This window comes from Peromyscus californicus, unplaced genomic scaffold (genome assembly GCF_007827085.1).
Source record: "Peromyscus californicus insignis strain IS unplaced genomic scaffold, ASM782708v3 Scaffold_11__1_contigs__length_118956290, whole genome shotgun sequence".
In the NCBI taxonomy this organism is placed as follows: domain Eukaryota; kingdom Metazoa; phylum Chordata; class Mammalia; order Rodentia; family Cricetidae; genus Peromyscus; species Peromyscus californicus.
Genome location: NW_026294402.1, coordinates 68,955,582 through 68,966,615, shown reverse-complemented (window position 1 = coordinate 68,966,615; position 11,034 = coordinate 68,955,582).

The window sequence follows — 11,034 nt, the reverse complement described above, 5'->3', positions numbered from 1 at the left end:
TGTCTCGAAAAACAACAACAACAACAAAAAACCAACAACAATTCCCCCCCCCAAAAAAATTCGAGAGGTTGGTAGATCTCAGGGTCAAAATTTTCTCAGTAGTTAGCAACCAATTGAACAAACTGTCTCATTTAGTACGCGCACATAAATCATCTACGATCACCTCTACAGTTAGTGGGCTCAAAGCAGTGCCCAGGCCCTATTTGTGGGAGAAGAGCTCTCCCTTCGCGCCCCTTTGGGAGAGCCTCCCCTATGAATAAGGTTATTTGATCATGCCCTGGGCTGTATACTAGTCTCTGCTCATAACACAGTTGGGACTGTGTTTCTAGCCATAGCATGCCCTCCTCTTTTCTCCTGCTTTCTGGTTCCATGTTCAAGATACTATAATAACTCAAACACAGCTCTGTGAATTCTGAACCACAAACCACATGATAAACAATGTTATTTCTCTCTCATATAGACAACATTTCAAAATTTCCCTATATTCTCTGAGAAACATTAGGTGTATTTTTAGCATAAATATATTGGTGCTACATTTATCAATGGTGTGTGTGTGTGTGTGTGTGTGTGTGTGTGTGTGTGTGTGTGTGTGTGTGTATGGGTAGAGGTCAGAGGTCAGAGGATGACTTTCAGGAGTCAGTTCTCCCCATATACTATATGGGTCCTATAAATTGGAGTCAATGGTCAGGATGGACAGCAAGCAATCTTTACTTGCTGAGTCAGCTCACTGGCCCAAGTGAAAATTGATTTTCTAGGGCTCAATACATTAAAAGAAATACACAGATGAGGAAGGAGAGAAAATATATTCCAAATTATGCCAACCAGAAAGAGCCATGTTTATCTGCACATATTGTAATGTTTTCTGCTTCTCTCTTTGCCGAAACATCTTTCATGCAATTGTAGTATTATACAGCTGTCATTTATATTCTTTTCATTGGAACATGGTAAGATGGTTACTTTGTACCTGGGCTGTCTCTGTCACCCTCATCCTTCCTGTCTGCTAAACTGATAGACTGTAGTATGACTGCTTCCTAATTGCTGGGTATTTGCTTCTAGTTTTTACATAAAATATGCTGTGTTGAATATTTTCTTAGAAGAGATTTCAGCAACAGAATTGCTAAGTCGGGGTGATCACCATTTGATGTTGCTCTGTCTTCCTATTCATCTCTCTTGGTGTTTTTGTGGAATTCTCTCCTTCTCAGCCCAGGAATTGAAGATGTTTCACACTATGATATGATAAATGACTATTAACTCCCCCCAAAGGAAGTTTTCTCACCCCCTAACTCCTTTCTCAATGATATTTTTTTAATTATTATTTGAAAATGTGTTATTGTGTGTGTATGGTTATTTCAACTGCATGCATGTCTGCGTACCCCATGTGTGCAGTGCCTATGGAGGCCAGAAGGGCATTGGATCCCCTAGGACTAGAGTTACAGGTTTTTGTGAGCTGCCGTGTGGGTGCTAGGAACTTAACCCAGGCCCTCTGAAAGAGCAGTCAGTGCACTTAACTGGGAGACATCTCTCTAACCCCAATAATTTATTGTTTTAAAGTTGAAATTGAATGCCAGGGAACTTTTATGCTACCTGTTTGCCCCTTCAATATGTTCAAGTTTGTGTCTATTTTTATTTTGAGAGAGTGTCTTCTCACACAGTACTCTTCCCTCTCCCTCTTAAGATGTCAGGATTCCATGGGTGTGCCCCCAGGCATGGGTCTAAACACAGTTATGTTCTTTAAGAAGTATCCTGAGTTACAAAGATACCCCCTCCCTTTTTGCCCACTCTATCAGTGAGGTTAGCAAGATCATAATGGTTTATTTTATAATCCATTCACAGCAAAACTACTGGATGCAGGAAAGTGAGTTGCAAGGACAAGGATTTCAGAGCAGGCTAAGTGTGTTGCTTTGATGGTAAGATACTGTCAAGTGTGAGCTTTTGTCTTTAAGCTTACAATTAAATATATCTGGGTAAGTGGTAATTTTCTTTCTAGTGTTTTATAATATAGAAATGCCTGGAAATATTGCCCAAGGGAGTAATTTTGGCCAACTTTTGAAAAAATATAGCATGCTGGCTTCATATGTGTCCAAAGGTTCCTTGACTCTCCTTCATGGGAGTCTGAACCCCTTCTTTTCTTTGAGTGTGGAATACACTTGTTTCCTTTTCTTTAAGATTATTATTTTTTATTTTTATATTTATTTGTGTGTGTGTGTATGTGTGTGTGTGTGTGTGTGTGTGTGTGTGTGTGTGTGTGTGTGTGTGTTCAGATACCTGTGGAGACTACAGGATTTTAAGTTACAGACAGTTGTGAGCCACTATGCTGGGAATTTAACCTGGGTCCTCTGGAAGCAGACAGTGCAATTAACCACTGAGTGATCTCTCCACCCTCCTATAGTAATTTAATTCATTACAGGAAACAACTCTAGCAGGCAAATAAACCAACTCTAGTGTGTCTGCGGGCTGGAATGGTGCCTAGCAATAAACAGGAACAAGTTACTGATACACACAGAAACTTGCCTGGACCTCATATGCCCTTCAGAAATGAAACCGGCCAGACCTAAGAGGTGACACACCGTCTGATTCCATTTCTGTGTTATTCTGAGAAGACAAGATGGCAGTGACACGGAACAGGCCAGTGGTTGGCACAGATGTGGACTAACTGTGTCAGCGGAACTCTTCTGTACTTTTAATGTGCGTCTAGTCACATGACTATCTATCTGCCACCAATCCCTGTAGAGCTACATTCCCAAAGAGACAGACTTCACTGTGTGTGCCTTTGAAGAGTACCTAGAACCTGAAGGAACTTTCATGTAACCGTGTAGAACTAGACAGGGAGAATAGACTATGTTTCTCACCATGAAATATCAACTCAACAAAAGAAAATCCAGCACACCAGCGAGGCAAGGGCAACTTTAAGGGATGGTATAGCAAGATGACATTTTACGGGCAGGAGAAAACGTGCCTGCTTTGTGTGCCCTTTATCCCTTATCTTTGGAACCATTTGCAACCCTTGAGCCCTGAGTTAAACGCAATCTGTTTGTGCAGATCCTTCCTTGCCTAAAAGGTGAAAATACTTGGAATTCAGGAAGAGTCAGACCAGTGGCCTGTGCAATCTAGCCTGCCATTGGCTAAGTGACTATAAATAAACCACACAAGCTTTAGGCAGGTGATCATTTTAGCTGGCAAGGGAGTCCTTTGTGAAGTTCCAGCCACATGCACACATGAGACATGAAAACGATTGACATAATTCTGTTCGTAAAGAGGGCAGATAGACATGGAGTCTCAGTCTCTACCCCTATCTCCTCTAACTCTGTCTCTGTTCTCCCCTTCCCCACTTAAATAATAACTATGAGTCAGTAGACACTGTAATAATGGGATCTGGCTTCTTCAGAACTACAAACATGCCTGGAAGGGGATGCCTTCTTCAGGGAAGAGCAACTTTGTTTGTCACGTTTTGAAGGATCCTAGGCATGTGTGCACTTTCATTGACAATTTTCTACCTTAGCATTGAGACCAAGGACTGGTTATGGATCCTGGCTCCAAGCAGTTGCCAAACCCTAATATTTTATAGATCTGGGGTTCTTTAGCCTAGTGGAGGAACTGTTGGTAAAACAGTCTGTGAGATATTTTAACATGCCTAGAGGAGCACCAAGCTCCCAGCATATGAAAATGAACAATATATGTAGAGAAGAAATGTGTATTACTTTGATTTATCCATCTTATATACATTTGTGGAATTGCTATAATCTGTTCCATATAGATATATGAATATTATGTCTCAACAAACAAAAAATTCACAGTTCTACATAAAATTACAAATAAAATGTGGGGAAATGAACACAAGCAGTCAGTTTTTACATTGCCAATTATTATAATTAAGAATAAAATAAATGGGGATGGCAAGATGTCTCAGTGAGTAGGGCATGTGCCACCAATCCTCACATGGCTTTAATCTATGGGACCCACACTGTGGGAGAAGAGAACCGACTCTAACAAGCTATCTGCTTAGCTTCATGATCGATTGGTCCATAGTACACACCTCCCATCCACCTGCAATAAATATATTCATGAATAAATATAATTAAAACTTTTTCAAGAATAAAACAAATGAAAAATCTTTAAACAAAAATAAAATCACACCACATATACATTATTGTGAAGTTACAGAGTGCCAGGGATAAAGAACAGCTTCTAAAATTGTTCCAGAGAGAGAAGAAAGACTAAGAGTCACCAACAATAGAAGACTATGGGTCACCAGCAGTAGAAGGCCATTACTGCAGCCACACAGAATGCTGGACTAGAATATTGATGCACATACAATTTTGAAGGAAGCCGGGCAGTGATGGCACACGCCTTTAATCCCAGCACTCGAGAGGCAGAGGCAGGTGGATCTCTGTGAGTTCGAGGCCAGCCTGGTCTTCAAAGAGAATTCTAGGAAAGGCGCAAAGCTGCACAGAGAAACCCTGTCTCGAAAAAAAACCAAAAAAAAAAAAGAAGGAAAATGAATCTTTAGAATAGAATTCTATATCTAGCTAAATTATCAACCAATTATAATACATTTTCTTCTCAAATATTTAAGAAAATCACACACATATTTTTCTAAGGCAATCAAGAAGGACTTTTTTAAAAAAACAAATAAATTCATGAAAAAGAGGACAACATAATATTCAGGGAATCCCTGTGAGAATATGGTGAAGGGAAAACTCAGTCTGAGTTGTATGACCAAAACCAGACAGTAGCAGTTTACCCAGGAGAGGAAGAGGAAGGCAGGAGAGCTTCTCTAGGACAGAGAAAAAAAAAATGATGACACCGATGGATAGACTAATGTATGTGACTGTTCAGGAAATATTTGATAGACATTTGATGGTTCGATCTGAACACCAAAACAGTGAAATCTCAAAATAATACACGTACTTGGAATTATTTAAAATAGAAAAAGTAGAACTTATAACAACGACATCTCACACATATGCACAAAAATTACAAAGTTAATGCTACTTAAAATTTACCATAAGATTGTCAGATAGCTGTGGATTGGGTTCAGGGTCTTAGACTCTTGGGGCAATCTATTGGGGGAATATATCTACTTTAATAACTTGTAACTTTCTAAGATAGAAAAACTTTCTTACCAAGGTCCTTTGATGCCAGATTCAAATAAACTGTGGTCTTTGGTGGGTGGGATGTATGTATATATTCTCAACCTGTTGTGGCTGCATTGTGAGACCCCCAAGCAAGATCACCACAGAACCAATATCCGATGCAAAACACACAGCAAGCCTGGGCTTGGCCCGTGTCCAACACTCCGACACAGAGGGTGGAGGAGGACAGCCTTGGGCTCTGAGAGTGATGGATTTTTAAAGAGAAAAACCACAAGCAGGGTGGTACAAGCCTTTGCATCATATGATTGGGTGAGAGTATGTAACCTTTGAATTTACTGGTTGGCGGTTACAGTTATTTTTGGGCAGGCCTGGACAAGTCCTAGGCTCTGTCCTTGAGCTGCCATGGGGCCTGGCTGGCCTCGAATATTCACATTGACCCATGCACATAGCTCTAAGTTGGTGAGGGGTCCCAGACAGTAAACAACTGGCTGAACCTTGAACAGTCAGAGTACATGCAGAAAGGGAGCTACTGCAAGGACTATGTCTTTTGCTCATGGCCCTCCCAGAAACTGCTTGCTCAAGTCTCAGGAAACTGAAATTGAAGCCTGATCTCTGAGAGAAGACTGACAGCCTGTTATGGCGTCTGCTTGGTCCTTTCATTACCCCCTTGAGTTGTATATCATCTCTAATCTTGGAGATGTTTCTTTTTGGTAAAAGACTTTATCATCAGGGTAGTAGATTATTTTGGAGACTAATTGGACCAGGATATAAGAGTTTTCCCGTTATCAATGGCCAAGTGGGCCTCCTCTTATTTAGTTTTTGCCATGTGCAAGTGTGCCAGGGGTTTGATTCAGGGTCTGATATTGGGATTCTGGCATCCTCAGTTTAGTGGTACCCAGATAGGAATCATCATTTAGTGAAGACATCAATAACTTAAGAGCCAACAGTAATTAGCAGAAGCACAAGGGCCAAAAACCCTGTGATGGCTGACAGAGTTCCTTATCCTGAAGGAACTTGGAAATGAGAATGGGGACCAGTTATTACTTTATCTCAGGTTCCCTATGACAAGAAATGCCCTTTTGATCTAATATTCCAACTGAAGTTAACTAGGCCAGTAACGAAAGTATTTAAATGGAGTGCAAAGGTTGAGCCATGAGTGTCACAGCAACTGAAAGCAACAGAGGGGTTGTTGTAGAATATTGTTTTAAGGTGTGTTACTTTTGTTTATGCTCTGGAACGTTTGTTTAATGATGCCCTCCTTAAAAATCCTTCTCCACCTCGCTCCTCCCTACCACTTCCTGTCAGCTAGTGGCTGATTCAGCCTCCTGACTGCAGGCCAATTTTATTTAATCAAACTCATCTTTGCATCATCATTAAACAAACGTTCCAGAGCATAAACAAAAGTAACACACCTTAAAACAATATTCTACAACAACCCCTCTGTTGTTTTCAGTGGCTGTGACACTTATGGCTCAACCTTTGTTTGCATCCCATTTAAATACTTTCATTACTAGCCTAGTTAACTTCAGCTGTCAACTCATCACAGCCTAGAGTCCTCTGATGGAGTCTTTATTAAGGGATTGTCCGGATTATCTTGACTGATGACAGATATGGGGAGGCTCAGCCCACTGTGGGTGGCACCATCCCTGATCCAGGTGGGTCTTGACTACTGAGCAAGAGCCTGAGAGCAAGCCAGCAGGTAAGGTCCCTCCATGGTTTCTGCTCCGGGTCTGTGTGGAAAGTTCCTACCCCGACTTCTCAGTGGTGAACTGTGACCTGGAAGGGTATGATGAATTTAACCTTTTCCTCTCCTAAGTTGCTTTTATGTACTAAAGCCTCAGGAAGTTTACTGTTTTATTTATGGTTGTGTGTCTTACCATGAGGAAGTTGAGTTCAAATATCAACCTCACAGGTCCCTGATCCTTGTTCAACCTTACCACATGGTCTTAGTAAAGACAGATCATGTCACCAGTTTCTTGTTCAGTCCTCATATCAACACTCAGTATTTGCTGTTGTTGATTTGTATTGCACTAAGAACAGAACCCAGGGCTCAATGCATGTTTGGCAGGCACTTGTCTCTTGCCCATGTCCCCAGCCCCATCTTTACTTTTTATTCTGGAGCACTCTTGATAAATTACCCAGCCAGCCTTAAATTCATGATCCTCCTACCTCATCCTCCTTAGTAGCTGGAGTAGTTGATGTTTTGATAGACACAGATTTGTACAAACATGTTTGGGGGTAAAAACCACTTAACTGTGTGTGCACGTGTGCGTGTCGTGCATGAGCACATGTGGGTGAATGTTCTTTAATGGACAATGGGACTGAAGATCCTTCAACTGCCTTTTAAGAAGTTCTAAGCCTGTGTAAGTCAGGCTTTTAAAAATGATGGTAGGATCTTGACTATAGCAGAGCCATTGAGCAGCCCTATGATAAGGTATTTTAGGTGAAAAGTAACATTTAGATGCACTATCTTTCTAGTACTTGATGTTAAAGTCAAATCCACTTCCTCATGTTGTATAAGTTCCTACACTGAAAGAAAAATGACAACACACACACACACACACACACACTGTGTGCATGTATACATATATATGTTTTTCAAGACAGGGTTTTTCTGTGTAGCTTTGGAGGCTGTCCTGGAACTCGCTCTATAGACCAGACTGGCCTTGAACTCACAGAGACCTGCCTTCCTCTGCCTCCTAAGTGCTGGGATTAAAGGCATATGCCAACATTGCCTGGCAAATCAATATAGTTTTAAATGATAGAATTCTGGGTCCTAATAAAGGTGAACACTAGATAATGAGGCTGTTACCACAACAGTAATCAAATATAGTTACTCTCCCTGCTCCAAATTCATATCATGGAACAGAATAATTATTGGGGATAGTTCAAGAAGATAGACAGCCCAGATGTAGTCAAGACTGCAGTGGCTGTGACTTCTTTGCTGTCTGTTTGAACAGCGACAGCCTTGCTTCCTTCAGTAGTAGCAAATGGGAGTTTTCAGAAGAAAAACTACCCCATAGATTCTAGCACACTTTGACACAAAGGGAAGTTCATTTCCAGAAGCTAATTATATTACTATTCCAGAAAGGGTCAAGGCGCAGGGCATTCTATAGATGGGACCTAGTTCTCGATCAGTGAACCTGAGAAAATCAATTCCAGTGCTCACACGGATTTATGACTGCAACAGGCCTAGTGTTTGGACAGTTTCAGCAGCAGACTCTTAGAATATTCTCTCAACTGGTCTCATGAGAAGGGCAGGTACACAGATAAGAGAGGATCTGAATCAAAAACCCATTACATTTGACTCAGCGGAGTTTTCTAGCAATTGTTAATGATGCCATCATCTCAAGACAAATCCTAGTTGTCATCTGTGATGGTTAATTTATTTGTCCACTCGACACAACCTTGGAAGACACTCTTAGTAAGGGCCTGTCTACATCAGGTTGGTTTGTGGGCATACCTGTGAGGGATTGTCTTGCTTGCCTTGACTGATGTAGAAAGACATGGTCTGAAAGTGGGTGGCACCATTTCTGGTTTGAGGCCTTGGTCTATGTAGAGTTGAAAAAAGGAGCTGAGCAGTGAGCACTGATACGTTATTGACTCCTCTGCTCTTGACTGTGGGTGTGATATGACCAGCTATTTTAACTTCCTGCCTTGACTTACCTGCCGTGATGGACTATCACCTGGAACTGTGAGCTCAAATAAACCTATTCTCCCCTAAGTTGTTTTTGGTTGGATATATATGTTATCACAGTATCAGGGCTGAGACTAGGACATGATCTGAGAGACTTGCTTTACTGGGTTGTCTTTCACTGATCTCTCTATGAATCCAGTCAGCTCCACAGATCAGATCAACATTCTTCCATTACCAACTCCTCAAAGCACAAATACCCCATGGACTCCCATTGGTCTCCTCTCATTTCCTCATGCAACTTCTCTTCTGACTTTTCAGTCTACTCAACTCCTACTACACTCCACTGAGTGTGTGTGGAGACCCACAGAGGTTTTCTAGTAAGAACTTACTCAGGGTCCTAGAATCTGAGCTTGCTTTACCCAGCAGGGCTGCATAAGGGGTTGATTTGACCACGGGCTTGGTTACCAGGTGTTTGGAAGGGTCTACACTTGGCTGTGTGGTGTGCTTTGATCTAGCAAGGGGGAGGTCTTTTTGTCTTGCCCCTTGGCATTGTTATAAAATACCCTTTTGAAGAGACAGAAGGGACCGTTGGGTTTTGATCCAGGTCCTCCTGAAGCTATCCTGTGTTTCTGTCTTTCTCCTCTTCCCTATTTTTCTATCTAAAAATTTCTTATCCCTCTCCTCTTCACCTTTAAAAGGTGAGAGATGGCCTCCCACAAGTGTGGCTAAATCGACATTTACAATCCCTGCGAGCTCCTTCCACTCATAGCTCTGGATCCATGGCCCCCATCAGTGCCCTGTGACTCAAGTTTTCCATGGCAACAGTAGGTAGTTACTAAACTGAGGGGGTCCCTACATGTGTTATACAGGGAAACGAAACACAAGAAGAGATAAGAATGAAACCTCCATGCAGATTGACTTCATCAGCCTGAATCAGACTTCAGAGAGTCTAATAACATTTGGGGAGTCTGATATCAGGCAGTTTATTCCCAAAGTATTTTAGTCCAGCTAATTTGGAAAAAAAAATTCCTGGTGTGATACAAGCCTGTTGCACAAGGAAGCATAATTACACTGAAACTCAACTCAGGTTATATGTCATTTTTTTCAAGAAGATGGATTCTAGAGATAATGCTACCTGTACTAGCTTCAAGACCTAAGGATCTGGCCTGGTCTCTGCCATACAGATAGCATAGGGGTACTTTAGTTTAACTACGTCTGGTCCTGTTTTGTGGAAGTCATTTAGATTACTAGCCACTTCTGGTCTTGGTTGTAAGAGCTTGATATGGCCTGGCCCAACAGATAACACAGGTCACCAGGCTGTTAATCACTTCCAATTCTCAGCTTTCTGGATGGAAGAACAGGTTTTCCATCTTTCACATTGGAAAGGCAATCTTGTGTGCTTAATATTCCTGGTTTCTCTGGAGATCGGTGGGCACAATGACCTTCATGCTATGCTCCCAACACTAAACTGCATTTTAGTTGTCCATTATTTTAAATATCACCTAGTAGTAGAATTCAGGGCCTCTCCTTCCTATGTGACTTTCCCATGTGATTTCTTGTGGAGTCAAATAGTAAGATTTCTTGCACAGCAGGGCAGGACTCCCAATAACATTCAAGAGAAACAGCCTCCACCTTGGCCTCGGTGCTCACAGTTTAGCAATCATAAAGCAGTTCCAGATTCTAGAGGAGAAGAAAATCAACATCTGCTTCAAGCTTCTCAATGATTCCAGTCTGGGCAGCCACTTGATGATGTCCTGGACAGAGTCCAAGGAAAGCCACAGCACCAGGAGACCTGCCTTATTGGCCCCAGTCAACCCCTGAACCCAAGGCCATAAAATAGTTGGCACTTAGAATAATGAACAACTAATAAGCAGTTTGGTAGCTATCTGCTGCTGCCAAGGAAAACCTGAATCATAGGCCATCAATGGGGGGCATGGGTCCAGACCTAAAACTGGAAGTATCTCACAGAAATTGTAAACATAGATTTAGTCACACTCAGTTGTATTGCTGGAAAAAAAAACAGCATAGTATCTATTGTTGCAAAATATATGATAAACAAAGGAAGTCTTACAATAAACTAAATATTAAATGCTAACTATTAAGCAACATTAATATTGGTATTACCAACTTGAACAATGAATTATATGTATTTATATGTTCATTGTCAATATTAATATTAAAAATAATATTAAAACTAACATCCCAATTTTAAAGTGAAAAAAAAGTAAGCAGCCATTCCACTCAGGATAATACATCCAAAAACTCACTTGATAGCATGAAGAGTCAAAAAAATGCTAAATTAAA